Source organism: Macrosteles quadrilineatus, unplaced genomic scaffold (assembly GCF_028750875.1).
Source record: "Macrosteles quadrilineatus isolate MER2022 unplaced genomic scaffold, UCM_ALF_1.0 Scaffold_9__3_contigs__length_116548681, whole genome shotgun sequence".
NCBI lineage: Eukaryota > Metazoa > Arthropoda > Insecta > Hemiptera > Cicadellidae > Macrosteles > Macrosteles quadrilineatus.
Window position 1 is genome coordinate 111,083,840 of NW_026542602.1, and position 25,550 is coordinate 111,109,389.

Genomic DNA, 25,550 nt, shown 5'->3' on the forward strand with positions numbered 1-25,550 from the left:
GATCTTCAGATTACTGTTTTCTCCTTGCTCGTGGGTTTTGTATTTTTTAACTAATTTCCCACAGAGGCTAAGCTCTCATCGTAGGTCTTATAGTAATCACTCGGAACCAATTAACTTGTTCGTTTTTGAGGCCCTAGAGGAAAAAAAAACCTTACAATCAAATGCATGTATATACTTACCTTTTATATAGGTGACATTTTATGAAACGTGTAAACCAATGTTTACGAACGGGTTCGCGAACCAGTATGATCGTACTATGGTAACGAAGGGTTTTTGGGGAGTTTTATGGGGTAAAAATTGTTTTTTCCCATTATTGACCCTAAAAACACAAGATTTCACTATTATTTCCAAACCATTTTGTAGAGCTATACAAATTAAATATTTTTGTATATCGACGTGTTGTTGAATGTCTAATGGTTACGGAGATAATCCCAAAAAATTTTAAATTTAAAATTCCCATGTTATTCTTATGGATAATAAAACATAAACTCTTGGAGTTTGTTTGTTTATGGATATTATTGTAATCAAATTTGCCAATTTGATTATTTCATTTAAGCTATCAACATTTTAAAAAAAAATCACACATCAATACCTTCCTTGTATCAGCAAGACTAAGTACTAGTTAATACTAGAGCTCTCGCCCCGTAGAAAACTCGACCAAAAGTATGTATTGTACAGACTTCTCTATTGTCACCCCACTCTGTAAATAAAACAATATGTGATTGGAAATTCTTCCATTTGTTTAGATTTTCTGTTTAGATTTAGTTGTTATTTCGTCACCCGCATGGCTACCCATAAGACCAATGTTAATTTATTTATTTTAAATTCTTTTTTGTGCTTATTTTTTAGCCTATTTTAATTAATAAAGGGATTTTGCACGCCTACAGTAAAATGTGTTTCTAACAGTATGCGTAGATTTTCCCTTCGATGCATAGGAGTTGTGGAAAAAGATTTTAAAGAAACATGTTTGCCTATTAATATATAGATTAATGTTATTTAAATAAGAAAAATTTACGTCACTTTTTAAGAAATATTTTAGTAGAAATCCAGCGAGGTAAACGGAAATCAGCTTAGTCTGCAGGTTTGCTGTGGCAGGGGTATTTTTCTATTCCACTATCACGGGTTCATGTTCACATACCAATAACTAAGGTGTTTGGATACGTAACGACACCACGACCCTGTAAGCCTCATATAAAGTAATGATTAAATAGTTAGATATTAAAACGGGCTTGTGCCTAATGTCCTAATGAATGTGAAGAAAGGCCATTTGAGAAATACTGAAGGCTATGATGTTATAGTTAGGTATATTTTAGATCAAGCTTAAGTAGTTGAAATTAAATGTATCCGAAGAAAATTCAGACAATCGTTGGATAAAATAACTATCGTTAAGAACAAATAGAGAAGCTAGCACCCTTTTTAAGAGGGTGGAGCCAGTCTTTCATTAAATCCAAGCCTAATAAACAGTCGTAGAATAAATAAATAGCAAAAATTCTCAAATAAATAGCATATTGGAAAAATCCTTGCAATGAATTTAATACAATAGTTTTTTTTGGGTTTTATAGGGTATAATAATCAAGTCATTACTTAAATACAATGGTATCTTTAATAATTACACTGGAAAATGTATATGACATATCAATTTAAACAAATCGAAATAGTCTCTACACTTAATCGTTTTCTTAAACTAAACTTCTTAAGCTAACTGTTTCACTAAACCAACTCTGTTATCGGTTTATGGTCCATTTTATCACCCTAGAGGGTAGTCTTTGGATTGTTATTGCTGTTTTAGATACCTCCTTCTTTTATTTCCTCATAAATGGAAAACAAGATATAATTATTTATGATATAACTATCTATAATAAGTTTTGATTTGGTTAGGCTGATTTTCATATTCGTAAGCTGATAAATGCTATGATATATTATTAAACATGGAGTTGAAATTATATTTCCAACGATCAAAACATATACGGTCAAAACAATAAGAAAACGTCTCATAAACACGGGTCTAATATCCTTTAGTAATACACCCCTTACCCTTAACCCCTAACCCTCCATTAGTGCAGTAGTCTGTCTTTAATAACACTATGCGATATTTTTTATGCATCCATCATTTTTTAACTCCTTAAGCGATTGACTTCGTACACTGTCAACTTCGTGGTGACAAACAGGAGAGATATAAATACAAATCATCAACTGTCAATGTAAAATTCAAAATTACGTTCGTTTCAAATATTAAATATTGTGATTCCCCAAAAAATTATCAAGAGAAATGTGTTTTTTATCTTATGGCTTATCCAACGCTGCATGAATTGTAAAAATTTGTATAGTCTTTGTATCCATGGCATTTATAAAAAAGCTGGGATTTGTATCTCATCATAAATACAATTTTAAATAAATCCTAAATAAAATACATTTATAAAAAGGTAAACTCAATCTAAAATTTGGAATCTATCTTTTTACATTTTTTCACTTTGAACATTTTTGACAGTGACAAGTTTTGTTTCTCTTTGTAGCCAAAGCGTTTAGGTGAGAACGAGTGCTGCGGCACAGATAACTGGACATGACAGGTCCTTTACAACTAATTTAAGTGCATCCTTTGACTTTATCTTTTCACGAGCTGTTACTCCACAAAAACTCTATAAAATTGTTATGTTGCATAATCTACCGTTATAGTAACAAACATATTTAAATATGTTTTTTTTTCGGGGTTTAACGACAATATTAAATTTTATGTAAACTAAATTATGTTATTTGTTGAATAGGAATTTGACGTTTTAGTGATGCTTTTTGTTAAATGTAAATATATTGTTGTATAGTTATATTGAAATTTAACGTCAAAGTATAAAAACAACACGAAAAGAGACAAGTTTTATTCACACTTTATACCATTTTTTTAATATAGAGGATACTAAATTCATGCAATCACTAATTTTTCACGAAAAAGGCACTAACATTTTTATGCAAAGGTTAGCTAATAACTTGTTTAACAAAATATGGTTGATGATCACTTGTAAAAAGCTGTATGTAATAAATACTATCTTAAACAATTACAATTCCTAAAAGGATGCATCTTAAAGTTCATGGTTGTGGCGAGAAGGGTTTCAGAGAATGTACTAACGGAACTTTGAAACACGTGTATACCCATATAGTGTCGCAAAGCTTTGCTAGAAATACTGTGTGTAGATTTTAGATACGCTGGACTAATTATTTGACTATTTACTATTGAAATTGTGATCACATTACTTTCACAAGCAGGCGTACTTGATCAACTTTTTTTATAATTTGAGGATTTAAAAAGTATTTATTTTATTTTTAATTTAAATAATGATCAGTATAATACATAGTTTATTATTGTATTTTTAACTAATTGTCTGGATAGCCGAGTAATCTGGATATCCAGACCGTATCCTAGACGGTATCCTAGACCGCCTTCAAAACCAAAGGTCACTGGTTAAATTTTAGGAGATTCTCATGTGATTTGACATTGTACTATCAATTAATGAAGCCATTCTGGTAAAAGGTCATAATTACTTAGTAACAAGAATAAGGTTTGGACCTTTCACTCAGAAAAAGCATAAAATATGCATAGTAACTGATTTCACATCCTTTCATTATTTCACAATTATTTTAATTATAAGCGGAAAAAGTTTCTCTGATGATGCTCCTAAGTAGGCAGACAGTTTGCAAATCGTTGTCTCAGACAGGAACACAACACGGATTAATTCAAGGCAGCGAACTCATGGTTTCTCGTCCAGGTGCCACCGAACTGGTAGACATCGTAATTATTATGATTGCAGAAAATGTTTACCAATCAAAAATTATTTTCCAATCTGTATCACACGTCCAATAAAATAATTTTAAATTGGTTGTTCGCCAATATACTTGTGATGGTTTGACTTAACCAACACAATTATAACTATGACACAATTATTATTGGTTCGTCACTCTTCGTCCAGTAGTTATTTAACATTGATCTGCAACACCACGTACATTAGTATGATTACTACTGTAAATTGACAGGGGTTGTTATTTAATAATATTAGTTAATAGTGTTAATAGTTCCTGTTTGGAATAACATGAAACACTAAAATAGAATATTATTGACAAATGGAAAATGTGTACAAGAATATTCTAGCTTGTTTATTTTGTACATTTTTAGTATTCATACATGTAGAGATCAGGGATATTTAGTTTAATTTAAATAACTCGTAAGTGGTTTTTTAGATCACTTAAAAAAATACTCAAGCGTTTTAGTTGTAATGGCTTTAGACAATTGCAAAAAGATTTGGAACTGCACGTAAACTCCCTTGGGGGCTTTGAAGCTTTGAAAGATACATGGACATTGCATTCTCTGGACTAACTTTAACCCTTGGTGCATCTTTTACATTTGAATATTGTTTAAATATTGTGAAGCTTAAATTTCTTGTTTAAATAATGTTAGTGTAAAACCCCAATTGGTTTCATTCGCATCGCTTTTTGAACCACTTCCAAAATAAGGGTCTCTTTTGGTATTTGTAATGAAATGTACTACTTGTTTACTACACTCATATTTACATTCAAACATAATATAATCCACTGTGCATCATATCGAAAACAGCATGATTGATCATTCCATAAAGAACTCTCTGTAAAACTAAAAAAAACATATTTCACCTTTGTGATGGCTATCTAAAGACGCGTGTTGTGCGATGCAACCCTAGACTGTTGTAGTAGTGGGACATTCAGCAAGGCACCAGGGTATAGTGGTTCGTGTTGGTTTGAGGCTCGGGCGGTGCACTGTTCTCACGGCTCAGAACAGTGCTAAGGGCTAGAAGTTCATTAGATAAGGGGTTAGTCGAGGTAAAGTAGTATTTATTTATATTTGAGCTCATGAACTACCAATGCGTGAATGGCTCGCCCTTTTTTCTCCGAGCTCGTCAGTGGCTTCTGAGATCTACAAGCTACAACGCGTCGTGATAACAGTAATAATATAAGGTTCGCAAATTCTCTGACTCGAAATTCGTTGACTGATCATGATGATAAGTATTTCGACCTACAGTACTACGCATCATGAAAACGATGAGAACGAGGCAAAAAATTGGTGGTGGAGGCACACAAAACATAACAGCAAACTACTTAGATTTCAGTTGACGGGATGATTGGATTCTTCATGAGTTGCACATCAAACTAAGCATATGTTTAACTTTTTGCTTATACTTACTTGAGTTGGATCTCCGAAGACAACTTATTCAAAATGCTACGGATTGTTCTTCTTAATGAGAGGAACAACTTGATAAAATAGACGAAATCATATCGCTGAATAGCCCATGGAGTATAAAGGGTTAAAGACGTATTTTTATTGTGAAATTCGTCAGAAATATAATTGAATTGTCAAAAACAGTTCGCTCTCTTGCCTACTCAACAAGCTCTTGAAGCTGCCGTTGCGTCAAGAGTCATTAAGTTTGGAAAACCATTTGAATTAAAATTTGTTTTCTATTTCACCAGAGAATTCTCCCTATTCTAATAATACATGAACTTTTAAAATGAGATTTAGTCCGTTTTACTTCCGGTTCCGGATTACTTAGTCCGTTTATGCATCTCTTTTATGATTCATTAAAAAAAAACTCAATTTGCAGCAAATTTCAAATTGTTGGTTTTTACTAATGTTAGTAGGCCATTCTTATAACATAATTATTTTATTATATTATTAAAATTTTAGTCTGTTCTAGTTATACTCATGAGTTAGACAAAAATAATGATTTTTGAAAGGTAAAGGTCTTTCCCGAAATAAGTATATGTTTTTTTTACTGAGAGTGAGGATCTATTAAATAAGTGGTTGTTCATCATGTGTGTAGGGTTTGCAAGAACTAAAAACATCGTCCTACAACTTCTAGGCAATGATAGTATCTCCTAAGAAACGTCAGCACATGTGTCATCTTTTGTATTTTTACACGAAACCTTGAATTTTTTCGTCAAACTCCAGAAAAAAACAGCCGTTCTTAATGCATGCGTTGCGGGTCTAGATTAGCATTTATCTCTCTATGGAGTAAAAATCCGTTGTTGTTAACAGTAGTAAATTGCAATTGTGGCAGTCGTATCGATTGATTTATTAGGTTAGGTTTTGGCCTATTGTTGTCGGTTGCTCGACATATCGAGGGTGTAATGTACTGTAACACATCGTAATAGACGAAATGATTAAATCACTTACTAAACAGCGGCTTATTTGTATTAGCAGAATTAAAAACAAGCTAGAAGTCATTTTGAGAGGTTATCTTTACATTCAAATGATTTCGTTTTCTAGCTTAGTTTGTTTATTAATGCTGCAATATGATGAGAAATATACGGTAGTCCACCACAAGGGCAAAAAGTGTCTTTTTAACCCTCGCTCATTTTCCGACCTCGGCTTCGTCTCGAACGTTAAACTTTACCTCGGGTAAAAAAATTTATTCATGCGTTATCACCTGTCAGTTAATCTTACGAAACGTTTGTTATAATTGAAAAAAATATTCTTCAAAGTTGATATCCTTATGTATTCAAGGGTGGACGAAATGGATATTTATTAATGTCGAGAGCAGAAATGGAGAAACATCATGTATTATAGAAACATCTCAGGTTTTGTTTTATCTTTATTATAGTACTCAGTCACACAGCAACTAAGGATTAGGGTTATGGATATTCTTTGGACAGCAAACATATTTTTGTCTTTCAAACACATTTGTAAAATGAATGAATGATTTGTAAGGTAAAAGCATATTATCTCAAAGATCACTTATATTATTAGAGATCCTATCTAATTAGAGGTCTAAAATTAAAAAAAAAACTGTTGGTAATGGCTTAAATTTAATTACAACTAATACGAAGAAAAGATTAATTAAATTGTACTTAGATTATTGAACCCGGCGAAAGGAATATATTCATTTAATAGTCTACTACTTTTGTTTACAGTCAACTTACACTTATTATTATTTAATGTGTAATACAGTTTTATTGTATTTTCCATAAAAATAAAATAAACTACGGAATCAAACTACTCAATAATCTGTAGGTTGTATCTTTGATCGAATATGTTTTTTTTTATCACATGTTCTAGCAACCATATTTTAGTAACCGGTATAGTACACTCAGTATTTTTATACAACGAACAGACATAAAATGATAACTCTAATTTATAGAAACATAAGGTAAGTAGGAACAAAGGTTTAATAATATAAGTTAACACTAATAGATCTTGTAGAATAAGAGTGATTAGTATTAGTCCAAACGATGCTGGTCTAAAGCTCACTACCGGATATAAGTTAGGCCAGTAGGGCTTCTGCTATTTTTCGATGTTGATTTAGTGATGTAATTGATTACGATTTTAGGGTGAATTCGATTTTAAACATAGCTTAACTGGAATGAACGTCCAAAAACTGATATTTGTTTGTGAAACATAGTATTTAAAATTATGTTTTGGGGGGTTTTCTCGCCAATCACTAGGGAATCTACGATATTTAAAACACCATTTTGAACCAATTTCATTAAGCAGCAAACACTCAAACTCATGTTATTAGTTGCAGAAAAGTGCACTAAGTACCTACACAAAACACAAAGTAGTTGAAAAGACTATTCAATTTTTCAGGTACCATGTTGTTAATTTAATTAAGTTATTTATAGCTATTTAGTTAAGTTCTTAATTTTCCCGATTACATGGAGACACTGAAAATTAAACTCATACAAACTTTTGTAAGTTTACGTTTTTCATGTATCAGTCCATCTTTGGTCAGCAACATTGTTTAGGTGAAATGAACATAACTTGATTTGATTTTAGTTGAAAAGTAAATTTAACAGTTGGGTATTCTAAACGTTAATAAGTATTATAAATAAATTGTTTTAAATAACTTCTTTATCTGCATCGTACGTTGTTATTAAATTGCATAAAAACAAAAAATACGTCTAATGACACTTGTAGTAATATATTTACACTAAATACTGTGGACTCACAAGACGGTAAATACTTCTAAAAGATTTAAAGATTTAAAGTGGTGATCGATTTCGTTTGGACACTCCAACCATCATCAGACCCGATGGGCGAATGACAAGAACCATAATGGCGTGCTAATCGACGCGTTATATGTTTTATTAAGATATGTACGTCGTACGTTAAGATATGTATGTTAAGAAATATTGATTATATCAATCTGTTATGTACATGTTGAGTATTCCATAATCTTTGAGTCGAATCTTTTAAAGTCATCAGAAATTATGACTGTTATTCGTTTGAAAATAACTTCTCTAATACTTAGCAATTGCTCAATTTTGAGCAACAGGGACACTAGTTTAAAATATTTTATGGATTTGTTGAATGTGTAAACCAAGAACCCAGAACAAGCAGCTTTACAAGGTCTACACAACTAAAATCAATTTCAAGTCTCTGGAGTACTTTTCTGGAACACCAACACACTGCTCCCCGAGCTGCATGCACTCAAGTTCCTTTCTCTCTCTTACTTCATAAAGCACAGAACAAATAATTGCTTATATTCAGTAGTTATTCAGTTGGGTATCTCAGTATTGTCGAAGTCATTAATTTTTATTCAATTATTTATAATTTTGCAGGTATAAATAACGTACAGTATTAAAACCACGTACTTACTCAAATAATGAGGAGGTTGATGAGAAATCTTTGTAAATACACCATTATTAAAGAGTTTTTTATGTCAAAGGTTTTTATTTAGAAAGAATTCTTTGTTTGGAAATTTATTATTCTTCTACATTCAGCTTATTCTAGACGGGTTTGGAGAAAACTTCTCAATACCTGTAATTCACGGTCAGCGCTGACGGGATAAGCTTGAATAGAATGTGATCTGAAAAAGAATGAGCATTCCTAAGCAATAAGAAATATGTAAACATTTTGTCTTTAAAACATATGCATATCATATGATACCTAGTAATAATAGTAATATTATTTGTTTACACTAAATTCCGCTGTACAATTGTATGAATACTATTTTAATTTTGTTATTATAAATACAACTATTATTAATCCAAGACTCGTAATGGAATGCAGTCTGACTCAACTTGTATTTGTGATCACGCTAAATGCAATACGTTTCTGTATATATGTATTCTATGTATTTACGTTGCAACTTATCTTCAACAATAATACCATAACAATAAACTTTTTCATTTTTATAAAATATTAAATGTTATAATATAATATTATTAACTTTGGATAACGCGAGTGGACTATTTAAGTTTGTACATTAATCGACTGTCTTTATGTTAATTAATTATATGATTAGACTAGGCATGGTTCACTCTTTGTATCCATTGGTTTCTATGATAAAAGGTTTATGATATAATAGTCGAAAGTTGATTATTCTGTCAAAGAACTATATAACCAAATATGCATGTAATATATTTTTTGTGAACACGAGAGAGATTATTTATGTATAAATATTTATTTATTTGTTTGTTTATTTATTTATTTTATTTTTTTTATGTATTTAATGACACGTAGCCTATATGTTCCTAAAAATTTCTATGAAGTTTTAACATACAGTTATACACTGCTAATAAATGTTTTTTTTACATTCTGTCTACTTATAGTTTTTTAAAGAATAATACAGGAATAGAATGGCAAGTAATACAAAATATGTCAGATAGTTTTTATGTTGGGCAAGATTATTGGATGAAATTGGATTTTTCAAAAAATTTCTAAAATTTATCAATTAAATAACTGTTCAAACATATACAACTCGTTTGCAGCTTGTTGTTTGATTAAAGGTATTAATGCAACCTACTATATTGCTGTGCCTTAGATTTAATAAATGTTTAATCATTGATGAGAAATAAGGGTTTTATTTTATTTTCTGTACAATACCAAATTGAATGTTTGGGAAAACATGTACGAGGAACTGGAAATGAAATAGTAACATTGACTATTTCTATCACAGCCGCGTCTATTTTCCCCTTAAAAGTTTGCAAAATCTAACAATCTACAATAAAATATTTCGTTTTTAAGTAATCTTTTTACCAAATAAATGTTTTGCATCAGTGTTTTAATCAACTGCCCTGTAGGTCATTGCCAAATAGAAAAGTCCTGCAATTGACAGACCATCTGTCCTGGACAAATGCTTGGTTACCACTCTTCTTTGTTGCATTACAAAAACGTTTTTCAATAGTGTTTCCCTCAGTAAATCACACTACCATTTTGTACAGTTGATTGAAATATAAAGTAAGTAGTATACAAATAATAAGGACCGAAAGACACATTTTCAGATTATTGTCTAAGGCAATAGCGTTTCATAAGGATTGTTTATTTTTTATCAGGAAAAAGGTACATTTGAATATTGAGCATTAAAAACGTCTCATCATACTCATATATCAAAGTTATTTCTCTCTCCATAGTGTTTTACAGTATTTACATAAATTTAAACTCGTATTAAAATACATTTCTTTGCAAAAATAGTCATACGATATTTTGTTTTCACAGTAATAGTGTTATAGGCTATATAAGAAAATTGAGGAATTAGTAAGTTATGAAAAAAGCTATTGTGTCTTCGATAAATATTTCTTACACTATAGTGTACACTATAAATATATTCTTACACTAAGAGTGTGTTTCTTTACACCCATGCGTGCGTGCACGCGCACACGCTAGTAACGTTCCTACTAAAATAATTTTCATGGACCTTTTAAAACACCTCTAATGATGGAAAACTCTATTAAACAACCTCGAACGTTTTTAGTCATGCCAAAGATTGAAGCTCAAATTTAAGTCAAAGCAACGTCCCTAAACCTTTTATGTTCTGGGTGGATGTAGGCCTATTGCAAATCTTTCTTCACGGTTCAAATTTTCCATTTTAGTGAATTTCCCAGATGAGAATAAGCTTTTTTACCGTAGATTTAGTAGTAACACCTGTACTTGGGACTAATGTACTTTTTTAGTTACCCAGAGGCCAATAATAATATCTGTTATATTATATACAGATATCCGTTAGCACAAAACTATTAACCATCCGATTTTGATATGGTTCGATGGTGAAACACTGTGTTTATTCGAAAAAATTGCGAACTGGCATAAGTAGAGTATGGTTACGGGGTTTTAAGAGACAAAATTTGGTTTTCCATCGTTGACCCTCTAAACATAATTTTCGCAATTTGTCTACTCACAGTTTTGAGAGCTTAAAAACATGTTTTAATAAATTGAAGCGGTGTTGTACTCATTGGATATAGAGAAAATGATAAAAAATTGTTTGATAAATAATTTTCATTGTATTCTTATGGAGACTGAGTCAAATGATTAAGTTTGCTTGTTTATGGATATAGTTTGATAAAATTGGGCAATGTTATTTATTTTATACTAAACGTTTCCTGTGGCAGCAACCCTAAGTGCTCATTGAACCGAATGTTAACCATGTAGGTAATAAATGTGATATGTTTAAGGAAATTTTCGAGTGAAAATACAGGTTTACTGCGTCGAGGATATTTACATTTCTCTTTGGTAAAATCATCGACAGTGACAAGTTTTGTTTCTCTTTGTAGCCAAAGCTTTTAGGTGAGAACGAGTGCTGTGGCACAATGAACTGGTCTAGACAGGATCTTTACAGCTTATTTAAGTGAGTCCTTTGATTTTGTCCAAAGTCTATCTGTTAGGTTACTTCACTGTACTTTGCTCTATGAGTTATTATAATCCATATTTTCTACCCTTATACTAACACAAATATTTATTTGTTTCATTATGCTATATGGGGTTGATGATAGTGTATTTTATGTAACCAAAACCAATTTGTTTGTAGATTGGACGTTTTAGGGCATGCTTTGACTTTCACCAATATTTGTCTTTAAAAATAATGATACTTTCTAAAACGATATACAATTATTATCCGTAACATTTTCTACTGCTGTGCAAAATAAATTTTTTATGAAGGTTTATTAATAGGGCGTTTGATAAGGTTTTTTAATAGTTATATTAAATGTACGCAAGATACTTTTAAAGTAATCAAATAATGAATTACTTACCTCGTAGTATTGACGATAAAAAGCAACACAACTTGGAAAACAAATGATTATACAAAGTGACAATTAATTCTTGCGACGACTTTATAACTCGAAAAGGGATGTCACAACCAAATTTGACATATAATTACTGGTAACTTTTTGTGTGCAAGGTGATCGGGTGTCCCCTATGGGGGACGGCCCATAGAGAGGAAGGTGAAAATCTTAAAGGTAATCATAGGTTGATATAAAAATTACATTAAAGGTTTTGTCAGATTAAAAAAATGCCGCAAACCGGACCACAAATTAACAACCGAGTCAAAAATGGCAGCCATTCAAACATTTATTGATTCTGCCATTTTGAATTTAAACTGCTGCCATTCGTTACTCGGCTGTCCTTTTGAGCTCAAATAATGTGTGGTATTGTATTTTACTAATAAAGACCTTTTATTTGATGTACTTATCAAACTTTGCTTACGTTTATTATTTTCTTCCGTCTTCTAGACCTAGTGGGTGGGTAAAAAAATATGACAGCTGTCCAAAGATTCATTGAGTTGACAATGCTTACTATGCTACCATAATAAGCACTGTCAATTCAATGAATCTTTGCACAGCTCTCATATTTTTTTGTAAAAATCTTTTTACAAAAATATTTTTGTAAAATCCACTCAGGCAAATAAAAATTTGCAGCGGCGGGATTGTTTATTTTCTACTGTTCACTATACTCTCACGAATTACATTATATAGTAGTGTCTGAGCATCTCAGGAAGCATGGATCCAAACTTAGCTTTCTGTAGCTTTCAGACTACATAAAAAGTCCAACGAATGTTTTCGATTTCACCTTAAAATTACTTTAAATATTTTTCTTCACTACACGCATTACTACTCTATATGGGTTATAGACATCTTTAAAATGCAAATTTATCTTATCGATTTAAATTTCTAATTTCAAGTATTAAAATATACCTACGTGATGACAGACGAAAGTTAAGAAAATTCAAACGTTTTTATGGGATTGTTTGTTCTGATAGCCCTTACATTGTTATTAGTTTTTATGAAATATATATTTGACCAAGTATGGTAGTGTATTAAAGTGGATGTTGTTTTGTCACTTAACTAATTAAATAAACAGCACAAGATGTATTTCTAGGGAAAATGTCAGTATAACACTATCAAGGACTAGGGGTAGACCTTAAAGACTGAAATACTCTGATCAGCGGAAATTACTTTTTAGAGTCTGTCTGTTGTAACTTTTACAATTCTGTTCCCTTAAAGTACTATTTCTTTTTGGTCAGAATATATCACTTAGTAACTTGTATGGTAATATCAATGAACTGTCATGTAGATTTGAATTTCATTCTATTCACGAATTGTAACTACATATATTGCACCATTAAAAGCGACAATTCATGACTAATACTAATATACGACTTTTTACTAATTTATGGACAAAATTTAATCGTTTGGAAATTTTCGGGACGTACCAGAGTCTAAATAATAATTTATTGGTTTATTGAATCATGTATTCTTCTCGGATATTAAACAAAAGATTATATCTCAATCACACGTTGTTTATGAAAACGCATTCACGTAAACAGTTTGACTGCGTGAAATTTGCTAATAAATCATCAGCATACTTTTAGTAACGTAATGCAGACTTTACAATGAAAGAGTTTAACTGTCGAAGTCATTTGCATTAGTTTAGCAACTTATGGTCTGCTTTTAAGTTCTACAAATTTGATATAATGATAGTAATAACACATTAACAGTTCTGTTACATAAATGTCCAATGCGAATGTGTGGTATTGATTTTGACATCAGTTGTGAGAGGATGTGGATACATTCATTTAGCTCTCATCAAGTGACTACCACTAATCATTCGTTGTAATTGATTACATTACATACAATCTGACTTTACAGTGAACATATTACTGTTAAATTAAATTAAATTTTGTACAGTGTTGTTTTGGTAATAAGTTTTGTATTCGCTGTAACTTAAGCCATTTTTTTTTAGTTTAACGCCAACCACTCTGATTATAAATTATGCATTCAACTTTTAAATATGCAGCGAAGTTGAAATAAACGTTACAAAATACACAACATGCTGATATGTAATCGAAAACAGTCATCTGAGGACCTTTGAACAGTTTAAAATGCAAGCGATTACCAAATGCATTAAATTCTCATTTTAATATGTTTTACAAAGGATTCAAAGTTAAAATATCCGAGTTAATCTCTGTTCGGGCGACGACCGCCTGAGGATATCAGATACAGCATGGTTATCTGCCAGGCACAAATGCCACTTTTACATACAGGCGTTCGAGAGTACACGATTTTTACTTTGAAGAACTCGATATAGGAATATAGTGAATATAGGAGTCATATTTATAGTATAGTATTTTTCACTATCCAAAAATTGTTATTGAGTCAAAGTAAAACAAAATATTATGTTTGTGTACATTATAAAAAATTAGGAAAAGACAAGTAAACTAAAAAGTAAACCCCCAATGTTGTATCTGTATTTGGTATGTCATTTATTTTTAAACCCCAAAAAGCACCCCAAAGGATTTTTGGGAAATTTTAAAATGTAAAGGGGAGTCGTGTCATATCTTATTTTAAAGGTCTTTGAGCCCTGAGTATTTTAGTAAGAAAAGTTTTAAATTATTTGTATTGGTTTGAAACCACAGTTTTTTTAAGCTCATTTAGCAATTAAAGTGATACTGTATAAAAATTTGAACCCCTCACGAAATTCCACCTCTTTGCAGTGAAAAGTAGTTCAAAAGGTATATTTTTTGTACGTTTTTGAACACCCTGTAAATTGGAAAAAAATAGTTTAAGACTTTTTCTACTAAAATACTCAGGGCTCAGAGACCTTTAAAATGAAGTATAACATCCTTTAAACTTGAACATTTCCCCAAAATCTGCCCTTTAGTGTGTTTTTTTAGGTTTAAAAATAATTTAGCTGAATTCCTTGGAGTCAAAATAGGGGGTTTCAGTTGCAATTAAGTTTCTATTTGCTTTCATATTGGAGCCATAGAGGCTGGCCGGGTGGTTTGGAACACCCTGTATAAACGGTCTTTTGAATTTTAACTGATTGAACGCCGGACTGAATATTTTGTACATAAAATGTTGTTTTTCTGTGTATGGATATCAAAAACTCAATGTAAAAATTCCATTGTCTGCAGTTGCCTATCTAAGGGGAATTTTGAAAGTAGAATTTTGTTTACCTATTTTAGTTTTCAATACAGCTGACTTCTCATGTACTAAACAGCTAATTTACTTTGCCTAATAGGCAGCTTTTGAGAAATAGGCCTACATCAAAAAGTAAAAAATCATGGTTTTTTATATATAACGATGATTTTAACAGCCATATAACACTGGGTAAAAACATTAAACTTGTTGTATTTGTAGCGTAATAAACTCCCTAACATATTTCTTATCCCTGTTGATTGCCAATTTCAGACCCGTATTCCAATACTGGGAACGTGAGATGCAATACATACCACATCGCTCCAGTGCCGGGATGATTACCATTCCTGTCTCATGTTCCTTCTTTAACACGACCTAAGCTTCTTCTACCCTTTGATGAATTGCTCACTTAGGTCAGCTTTAGTGACGACTCTCATAGCTACGAATCATCTGCTTCAATAATTTACAATATTTCAAGTAATATTTTCCATTACTATACATAGCAAAGAAATACTGCTGTATTGTTTTTGTGTCGAGTTATTACCATGTGTTGAAATATCAAAATAGAGTGCCTTCTTGGTATCGGCGAGAGACCTTTTTTAATGACATATTCAACAGTAATTATCAAATTAGAAACTACTGTTAAGTAAAAATCACTGTGACTTCTTTGCAAAAAATGTTTTAACATTGATTTTTATTTTGTTATTATTTGAAAATACTGTTCGAGCACTAAAATTTATTGTTATATTATACCCTCTTTATTCTAGGTTATTTCTGTATGTGTTGTGTCCGATTGTGTACTAATGCTAGCAGTTAGTTGCTAATGATAGTTAATGCAAGTTATTTTTTTATAATTTCTGTTAAGTCCGTTAATTGTACATGATTGTGTATTATTAGTCATAACAAATTTTCTCATACTTACTTTAACTTATTTGTAGTTATTTTGGATTAGTTATGGCTATGTTTGACAATTTATCTTTTTACTCGATTTGTTTATGTTAGGTTGGATTTTATCTTATTTAAAAATGCATTCGCAGGTGTATTAAACATAAAACAAAACATTTTTTCTTTAGAACAGAGGAAACTAAAAGTAAACTCTGTTTAGTAATAACAAATATTTATAACCAGACGAAATATTAAAAATAACATGAATAGTGTTTACATAAAATACTGTGCATTTTACGTTTGCAATGCAATGTGATTGACTGCAATCATAAAATATTAATATTGTCAAATAATATAAAAAAATCAACCAAATATTACAATAAACCATGAAGCAAACAAAGACATTATTATTATGTGCAACAACAGTGTTTTGATGTTCGATAATTTGTTGTTGAGTACAATTGTTTATTGATATACCAGGTAGTTTATTTTTGTTGAGTTTTTGTTAAACTTCATTGTTTTTTTTAAATGTTGCAAAGCTTTTCAGAACCCATCGTTCATTATTTGGTCTTCTTTCTCACTTTTATTCGTTAGTTTGACTGTTATTTTGTCATTCATTTAAGTCTTAGTTTTTTTGTTGTTTTCTGAACTAATTCTTAGTCAAATGCATATTCTCGCATTCCTGTACAGCATAAATCAATTAGCATTTCTACGTTTTCGTGTATTACACTTTTCTTGGGGGTTATGTAAAAATACATATTAAATATTTCGATTTTGTAACGATTAATTTCAAGTTCACTGGAAGAGGATGTTTAAGTAGGTATACACATTCGAGAGTATTATAAAAATAGATATATATATATTTATTTTTCAATAAATATAAATGAAAATAAAATGCCTTTATTGATCAAGCGTTTTCAGTGCAACTGCTTTTCAGAACTATTCTTGAATAGTTAAATAGTTTTAGAAGCAATTTTATATCATGCATGGATAATAATTGAAGCCAAAACTAGAAACTGGCTTAAAGGCATTAGATTTCCTAACTACTAGAGAAAAACTACAGTTTTACGATTTATAGTGAGGCATTATCAAATTTCATTAGTTTGTTAGCTCACTTCAGCTTGGCTATATTATCTACTCTATTAAATTAACAAAATCTAATTATAATTCTAAAACAATCAGCAAATTAAAAAGCCTGATAAGTTATGTTTGGTAAAATATTCTCATCATGAAATGCGAGTTTAGTTTACTAGAACGTAAATCATTGTCATCTTTTTTAAATATTTTTAAGAAAATAGAAACTACTAAACAAAATGTTCATACGTGGTTTTAATGTTATAGAAATACGAGGGAGTAGTGATCAAAAGAAGAAAACAATATTCAAAGTTTACAGTTGGTGGTTGATTTAACTCCTTTAAGTCAGATAAGTTGTCAGTGTATACTCAACGAACCCCAGGTATAATCTGTGTTCAATGTGTATAGTACATACGCTGAGCTAGTGTGTAACCTATACTTGATTGATTATATGTCAACACTTCACATTAGTAGTAACCATAGATAGAATGGTAAAACTGGTACTTTCTTTATTAGCAGGAATCATAGTAACGTTATTACACGTGGCTTAGCTGAAAACGACAAGGTTTAGCATTAAAATTCACTTAGCTACTAGGAATTCTTCCATTCTTTCAATAGAACATATTAGCTACTGTTAGAGCCTAATCAGTGCCATTGAATCTGCACGTAGACGTGTTAAAGCTAAGGGTAACACCAATTCGTTGTAAACTAGCTTAACTAGCTTTACACGCTTAATAATATTAGTCGGTAATCTGGAAGCTATTATAGTTTAAATCATAGACTACACTTCTATTACGTTACTACATGGCTAATACATTAAAAAACTATCAATGTGACACTATATGTAATATAGTGTTTTCTTTTGAAGGATATAATTGTTATCACCCACCACATTGTACAGTAAGTCCACCAGCTGTGCCATTCAACTCATTTTACTTCATATTTTGTCGCAAAGTAAAAACTTATTCTCACTGTTAAAGAGGAAAATCAAACTCCCAAATTAATTAAACACATCACTAGAATAAAGATCGAGTGGGGTGTTAAAGGGAAATTAGAATTCTATCCCAATTACGCCATTTGACACAGCAAAGCTCTTCTAACAGCTTGAAATATGGGGTAGTATTACACTGGTGAAATTTAAATTTGGGAACAGCCTTTAATAAGCTTTAGACACAATGTCAGAGTAGAAATGCGTTTTGTTACAGTTGGGCGAAAGAAAGAACTTTCCTCTAAAACTTTTTGTGGGACATTTGTGATTATAAATACTTGACTATTTATTTTTCATATTTATATTTATAGCTGAATATTTTTTTACTATTTTAGTTTACCTTAAAATTTGCTCCAAATAACAAAAAAAAATTCAATATGCTCAAAATAAAGTCAAGATTAGTTATTAATATAATTTGTTTATTTAATGTTAATATAATATATTATTTTCATTCAATACTAGTGTACATGTTGCTCGAATTCGAGCAATCGCAAAGTATTACAGAAGTTATTTCAAAATGAAAAACAGCCATATTTACAAAGAGTTTAAAAGAGTCAACTCAAAGATTACCGGTGTGTAACTCATGGAGATACTCACGATGTTCAACATTTCCTAGAAAAGTGAAGTCCATGTTTCCTACTATAAATAATTGTAGCACTTCGGCTAATACCCTCGTTCATCGTTTGTAGGAATCTTCATCTTGTAGGTGTTCTTCATTATATAGGCTAATAACGATCATAAATTCTTTAAAAATATTATCTATATTTCTTCTACTCAGTGGCCTTTTTATGTTTCCATAATTTGCAAATGGGTTCTTTCAATGATTTAATTTTTGTAGGACGCATTTATTTGAATTTCACCTTAAATATTAACAGCAATTCGCCTATAATAGGGACATTCGCCTATTGGGTCTGATGATGATTGGAGTGTCCAATCGAAATCGATCACCACTCACCATCTTTTTTGTATATTTACCGTCTTGTGAGTAACAGTATAAGCGTAAATATATGTTTTAAGTGTTATAAGACGTTTCTTTTATTTACTTTCCGTAAGCAATTAAATATCCAGCTGATCATGATGTAAACAAATATGTTCTTCATAAGGATAACATGGGAACTTTAAAAGCCACTGGGGCAGAGCCCAAGGGACTTTTTCAAAAATGTAAGGCCAGTTTGCAAATCTACGCGACACGCTCTTTCAAATGAGACGTCAATGGATAAAATCGGTTAAGAAATGGCGGAGGAGTTCAACCGACAAAGTTTCGTGTAGCGTATTAATTATATAGATTGCATTATTGATATGTCTACTAAGGTAAATTAAAAGTACAAAATATCACAGCGAAAACTCATCACCGACCACAGAAATACGGTTCAACTAACACAACTAAAATGGTCAAAACTAACACGGTAAAATTTAAATTTACAGGTTTTGAATTTATTGGTAACAATCATTTTCGATAAATGATTACCACGTATCATGCAGCTTTGTGGTCTTTGACGACATTGTTTTCCAATAGTTATGACTCGTTGACTCGTTCAGCATTGTGTGATTGGAAATTACTAGCTTTGCTTTTGCTTATTATTGAAACCTTAATTTTATTGTTGGATTCCATATGATTCCATGATCTGAGAAATGTTTACTAATTCGATTAGCTTATCGTCACTCCGAATTGTATGGTGTGAGAAATGCATGAAACGTATGATTTTCACCACAATATGTTCTAGAAGTCCGCTGACATGCTAAGTGTAAGCAGATGGTGGCAAAGTTTGGTCATAAATGTTAAATTGAATCCCAATTGCTAGCATTTAAGTTTTAAAATTATTTTAACTACACGGAAAACTTTGAGTTTAATGTATTTTCAATCTTGCATCCAGTTGATACTTTCAAACAAGTACTATTAACAAGAGATTTAAAGTATCAACATAGCCCTAACTGATTGGTTGTACTTTTGAAAGTAAGTTTGAAATCTTAAAATGTTAGTTTTTAAATTATTATATGATTCACGGACTTGTTTGTAATTCGTTTTAAAGTTGGCATTCAAGTTACTATCTCAAACAAGTGATAAATTAGCAACAAAAAGTGATAAATTCACCATCCAGTCCTGGCTCTTTTATTTTGTAGTACACATCATATGACTGTATAGTGTGTAATAAATCATTTACTGTAAGTGCAATAATGTAAAAGTCTGTGTTTTGATACTCTATGTGAAAATATTTAACCGCAGGGACTAAAACATGGGGTCGTGTCTAGAGGTTGATGATGATTGGTTGATGATGATAGATGATTGATGGTTTATGATTGGACACTTGCTAGCTATAGCACTCACCGGTTGAAAGGGAAGATTCTAGAGGGTGCGAGAGGAGCACAGATACTGAGCAACAGATCCTCGGCGTGCTGGGAAGTTGCCATGGTAACCGCCCAACCCGGCAACCCCACCCCTAACCAATATGTAAACCAACAATAATTGTATCCCTTTTTAGGTATTTTATCCCATTCAGAGATATGTTAAACTTGTTAGATATTTTATTTATTCATTGGTTTAAGTATTTATCTGTAAAGATATAACATTTTAATTACCTACATTATTTTCTTTGTTGAATTACAAACCTTTGTGGGTATCGTATCCATTGAAAACTGAATACAGATGTCCTTGCTTGTTAGGGGGTTTTTTGGCCCTGGATATGGAACCAAATTCACTTAGTACTTTAGGAACTTCATCCAAAAACAAACTCCCTAAAGTCTTTGCGTTGTATAAGAACTATCCAATACTAAAGACCAAAAAGTTAGTTTACTATTCTAACACATGATTTTTTCATTTAAATGTAATTTTACTGTAACAAAACACTCATAACAGTTAGTATCGAACACTTAACTAAAAGTTTTTTTCCTTCCAAACTTTTAAAAACTTTTACTCCACCCACTCAAAGGTGTTTAAGGTTTGTATAGCCCTCCCTCCCAACATCTCGTTTAAATTTCGTGAAATATCTTGCAGGTACTCCTGTGAAGGACATCCTGACGAAGGCAGAGTATATTTATTACACAGACACTGAGGGTTTTGAGGACCTAACAACAGGTCAGAGGTCTATTATACATACGGTTCCCATGGGGAGTAAACTTAGTGCCTCTCTAAAAGATGACGCGTTATCACGCCGGCTGATACAGAACACAAATCGCACAGTGCTGTTCTGAATTTTTTTAATTCTTCTCATATTCTCTTTAAGATACTAATGCCGTATGCAGGTTGCCAGTATTGAAATAATGGTAGAGTCAGTGATTGCACTATTTCAACTTTTGCTGCTTCTGGCAATAACCCTCTCTATCTATGCAATCCACTCAACCTGCCAATGGCACGCGGGATTGTCCGACTGATGTGGTCAAAAATGAAAGCTCTCTGTCTAGAGTGACGCTCAGATCCTTTACTTTGTCACTTGGGACGAGTGAAAAAGCCCTCTAATATAATGGCTCACTCAAGGAATGTATAGTTTGCTATGTGGATTGTACTGAATGTTTCACATTCAATGTGACTCCGTTCTACAGACACATAGACGGCATGTAAGTCATCACTGATACTGCCGATGACAAAGTCGGCTACATCTAGCCTGTAGGACAGATGCACCCCCATCTTTAGTTTTTAAGGGATCATCAGGCTTATTGATTAAAGCAGGTACTACTGACGCTTTAACAAAACACTGTGTCTATAGGTGTCGATATAGTCCGCAAATTTGTCGAAAGGCAGCTTACTATAGTACCTTTGAGAAGGCAGTATTCAGATTGCTCTTAACTGTTTCATACTTTTTGTGTTCACAGTTTTAGGGAGTGGTCTTATAATATTTTTTAACATTCTGGAGAACATCCCTTATATAAGTAATTAATTAGTTCATGAAATGTTTAATGGCCTTTATCGATAGGGACATACACGTTTCTCTCCTGCATTTGATGGCACACTTTACACTAGGTATTTGCTTTACTTTTAAGTTTTATTTTCAATAAATGTGGTTTAAAATTAGTTCGAATAAAAAGACTTCTATAGAATTAAACATTGAAACTAACAATGTTGTAACACAGAAACAGTGCTTAACACTTCAGCTAAAAGTACAAATACGACAATATATTGAGCAATGTGTAAATATGTGACAAAAAACTAAGGAATTACAACTGAGAGCAATTTAAACCCTGCAACCCAATTCCACCTCATTGAATATTGGTAGTTTGCATTATAGTAATGGGTGTTTTGCTGTTCTGTGAATGTAAGTAAACAATGTTTATAACCCTTTCTGGCCATACATTTGGTTTGGTTACATTTCGCCATTATATTTATTTCCTGGACGTGTTGTTAGAATATTTTATTCATCTTTTTACGTATTATAAGTAATAATTGAGATTAATGGATAAGAAAGAGAAATATGTTAGCACTACCGAATTGAAACTAATAATAAGTTTGGAAGGGATGAAAAGTTAAAACTTTGAAGAATGAAATATGATAACCATTAATATTACTCAAAATTGTTCAGTCATTCAATAAACCGTACAGTACTAGCCAGCATAGTGTGCTTAACATTTATTTTAATTATGTTTAATAGCTAGAGATTTTAAATGTTTAGCGGATCCTTAGTAGGCCTATATAGACGGACAACTGAGTTCTTCTAACAATGAGAATGTCGCAAGTTTGATTGATCAGTTCTATACAGCTAGTATACCCAGCTAGTTAATCCTATACAGCTAGTTAATCTATACAACTTGTTAATCTATCCATGATGGGCAACCAGATGAGGATGCAAGGGAGAGTAATGACATTGTTTAAATCGGCAAAACAGTAAAACTCCCTATTGATTATAATAAAAGCTCACATTAATTTACCTCGTTTTTTTATTAAATTTCCTTTGGCATGGTTCAATTAACTTTATAGAAGAATAAAGATAGCTCTATTGAAATCCAAGGAAATTTTATGAAAAGAAACAATTATAAATTAAAACAAATGTAGCATCTGAAGTTCATAATATTTTGAACGTGATCAAAGACAACCTTTTATTACACATGTGTTTAGGAAAGAGATTATGGAAAGTCCTAGGATTATGGATTTTCCTAGGAATTTTTCCATCAAGTCCTTTCATTCAAGTATGTGGTAGATAGGTGTAAGGTTTTCGGTTTTCTCAAATATTCGTGTTCCTTGATACCTACTAGATAGATATAGATATATTACAGCATTCGATTATATAGCTTACTTATCGTACTATGTTAAGATCGTAAATTCAATACAGTACTAACTTATTACCAATAGTTTATACCACTCTTGGAGGGAAGGATTTCAAATTATTTAATAAAATCTTTTTAAATAATAATAATAAAATATCTATTATTTCATCATATTTTGATCTCATTCCATCTTCGGCAAAGTATTTATCTAGCTCCTTAATAGACTTATATCGAGTAACAAAGATATAGAATTAGACTACTTATATCGTTTGAGTAAAATAAATACAGACTACCAGAATTTCACAATGCATAATCTGAAATATAACAATTCACAATTGTAGCCTAATAAAATATTCAGCACAAAATAATAAAAGTCCCAATGGTTTGACTACTATTTTTAACATATATTTTTTAAAATATTTTAAAACCTGTTATTATTAATTCTTATATGATTTACACCTGATGCAAACACACAATCCGTATGCATACGTAAAATAGAGTGCTTTCTAAATTTGCAAGTATTTTAAACTTTCCAGAAACTGCTAATTGTATTTCAACCTGATATGTTTACCACATTGCCCACGACTTTTGCTTCGTGTCCACTAACACCACAGATCATCTTCGGTAACACGAAGACATCGATCTGCGGGCGAAATTTCTCTTCACTTTCTAAACTTGGATTTCAAATTAATCTCAACCACAAGTGTATGATGTATCTCCCTCAATTTGCATCAACTATCTTGTTGAAGTTTTCATTATATCAACAGTTGAATTGGTTGTTTGGTTGTTTGTGGTAAGAATTAAATGTAAAGCTATTCATAAGTATGCATGTGTACTTTTATCACTTTTTAAATTGAATCGGTGTTTAGTCTTCACTTCATTGAGTGTGGTCGAATATGGAAAAAGGCTCGGGGCAGCTAAATATTAAAACAAACAATAAGGAAGACATACAAAGCTTGGCATAAAGTTACTGGGCATTAAAACGTTTTAACACATCAAGTAGTGATATCCTACCTCCTCAGGAGAACGGACAGGTCAAAGAGGATTGTGGTCTATTGTCTATTGTGTCTATGTCTATTGTGGTTCTAAGAGTTCTAAGATTTAGAAGAAAATCTTAAAGGTAAGCATAGGTTGATATGCACATCAAATGAAGGTGTTTTTAGTTATACAATGCTAAGTCACAACAATGCCATGCATGTTGTGGTTAGTACAACAATGTAGTTATACAAGCTTGAAGTTGGAATGCTACAAGTCCAAACTCAAACGGAAAACTGAGTCAAAATGGAAGCAAATCAAAGATAGCTTGAATTTACAATTTCGTATTATCGAACGGCTGCCATTGGAGACTTAGTTGTCCTTTTGAGCTCAAATTTGCTGCATTGCATTCGTCTAATTTACCCTGATCGACATTTACATTGATGTTCATATCAACCTATGCTTAAATTTATTATTTACTTCTGACTCCTAGCGAGCCGTTCCCCTGAGAAGGCAGCGTAAAAATTTCATTAAGAATCCAAGGGATCTTTGAACGGATGTCATTTCTTACTCGGTTGTCCATTTGAGTTTGGGTTTGCGGTATTGTATTTTACTAACAAAGACCTTTAATTTAAAACTTTGCTTGCGTTTTTAATTTTGACTCCTAGAGGACCGTCCCTCTGAGTAGGTAGCGTATCACTGCATGATGTGTTAAACCGATTTTAATGCCCAGTGTGTGCCAAGTTTTGTATATCTATCTTTATTAATTTTTTTTTTATTTAGCTGTCCCGGAACTATTCTTATGTATATTCGACCATTATTTAATGGAATAGTGTTAGTTTTTATGCCCAGTGACTTTGTACCAAGTGTTGTAGTTCCATCTTTGTTACTTATTTTACTTTTTCCACCTTTAGGGGCCTAAAATATTAGTCACCTTTCCGTATAAAAAAATAGCATGGCCTTTATATCCGTATAGCAAAACCTTTATTTTATTTTTTTACCTAACCCGCCATGTTAAACTTCCCTATCCCAAGCGTGATGCATACAACTTCTTTACTTATCGAGTGATGTAAAGTTGAAAAAAACTCACTCGGTGATGTAATGAAACCCATTTAAATAGCATTGAGTGCTTAAATTAAAAAATATATCTCTATGGAGCCAACGACGTTCAACGCTAGAAATCAGCTGTGCGCTTGAATTTTATTGTTATAACTATGATAGTGGTTTAAATACCTTATTCATGCAATCCAATTGTTGTCTCCACAACTAGTTTCAACCTGCTAGGAGGTCA

The 25,550-nt window shown here is 31.7% G+C and overlaps 1 protein-coding gene across 2 annotated transcripts in view; it reads right to left on the reverse strand.

Moving 5' to 3' along the window:
• LOC129002832 (neo-calmodulin-like) overlaps nt 1–20,439 on the reverse strand; it is a 106,818-nt gene extending 86,379 nt beyond the window's left edge. The window contains exon 1 of one of the 2 annotated variants that reach the window (XM_054430923.1): nt 20,418–20,439. The gene's annotated coding sequence lies outside the window, so the exon portion shown is untranslated. Of the gene's footprint in view, nt 1–8,770; nt 8,797–20,417 lie in introns of those variants that run through there. The other variant, XM_054430922.1, reaches the window with a different exon arrangement.
• Nucleotides 20,440–25,550: the final 5,111 nt, after the last annotated feature.